A 1,474-nucleotide genomic window follows, 5' to 3' on the forward strand; every position below is an offset into this window, starting at 1 on the left:
ATCAGCGGCCATCAGCAAGGCAGGCTGCAGACAGTGGGACCCTTACAATAGGGTCCTAGACTCCGCCTTTTTCAGAAGGGGAGCTCAACCTATCATTGTATGAGGGGGCGTGGCTAAGTGTGGTCTTATGTGGACCAACGTGTTAGGAAATATGAGACAGTGCTTCAAAGCCTTTCTACGTGATGTGGCAAGCAGATCAAACTCTATTCTGTGACAGATATTGAATCCCAGGGAGACTCTCGAGTTTGCTGGCCCAGTTTAACCCAGTCAGAACCGGGTCATAATTTCATTATAATCCCATCTCTGAGCAGATCAAAACCATAGGACCAGTCTAAATAAGAAATATTGTAAGCCGATCATGATGAAATAACGCCACTAGATGGTGCAATTGCGATGATAGATTTAATTATTAACATTGTTTTCTATGAAATAACAAATTTTTACAGCTGGACCATTGATGAGAGACCAAAGGATTTTGATAAATACATAAAATGGGGTTTTATAATATAGATTTTCCAGGGGGTGAACTTATGACATTTTTCAATCTAAGTTTGGGACTGACAGGGGTTTCTGTGTTAACTTTGACAATCATTTTTCTGCTTCTGTCCCTCTTTCCTGTGGGGTCCCACAAGGCTCCATTCTTGGACCCCTTCTGTTCTCATTGTATCTGCTCCCCTTGGGGTCAATACTGAAGAAGCATGGTATTTCGTTTCACTGTTACGTCGATGATTCTCAGATTTATCTGCCTTTAAAACCAAACAGTTCCTGCTCCATCCACCCTTTGCTAAAATGTCTTGATGACATCAAGACTTGGATGGCTGCAAACTTCTTGAGTTTTAATGATCAGAAGACTGAGGTCATTGTGTTTAACCCAAGCTCTACCACTGTCACTGATCCTGTAAACATGCACTCCCTTCAGCCTCATCTAAAGCAGTCGGTTATCAATCTCGGGGTAGTGTTAGACTCGGACTTTAAGTTTAATAAACAGATCAACTCTGTTCTACAAAAAAGCTTCTTTCAGCTAAGGCAAATAGCAAAGCTTAGGTCCGTTCTGTCCAGATCCGAACTTGAAAAACTAGTCCATGCATTTATTACAACCCGGCTGGCCTACTGTGACTCGCTTTATGTTGGGGTTAGTCAGGCTTCACTTTCATGTCTCCAGCTCGTACAAAATGCTGCAGCCCGGCTACTAACAGGAACTCACAGGCTTGAGCACATTACTCCGGTTCTGTCCTCCCTTCACTGGCTTCCTGTATATGTCAGAGTTGATTTTAAAATTCTCCTGCTGACATTCAAGTACATTAACGGCCTTGCACCATCATATCTCTCCGACCTTCTTCATCCTTTTACTCCTTCTCGGGCTTTGAGATCATCAGACCAGCTGCTTTGGGCCGTACCAAAAACCAGGCTGAAGCTCAGAAGGGATCGAGCATTTTCAGTCGTGGGCCCTAAACTTTGGAACAATCTGCCCATC

The sequence above is a fragment of the Nematolebias whitei genome, chromosome 13 (assembly GCF_014905685.2).
Source record: "Nematolebias whitei isolate Nwh7 chromosome 13, NemWhi1, whole genome shotgun sequence".
In the NCBI taxonomy this organism is placed as follows: Eukaryota; Metazoa; Chordata; class Actinopteri; order Cyprinodontiformes; family Rivulidae; genus Nematolebias; species Nematolebias whitei.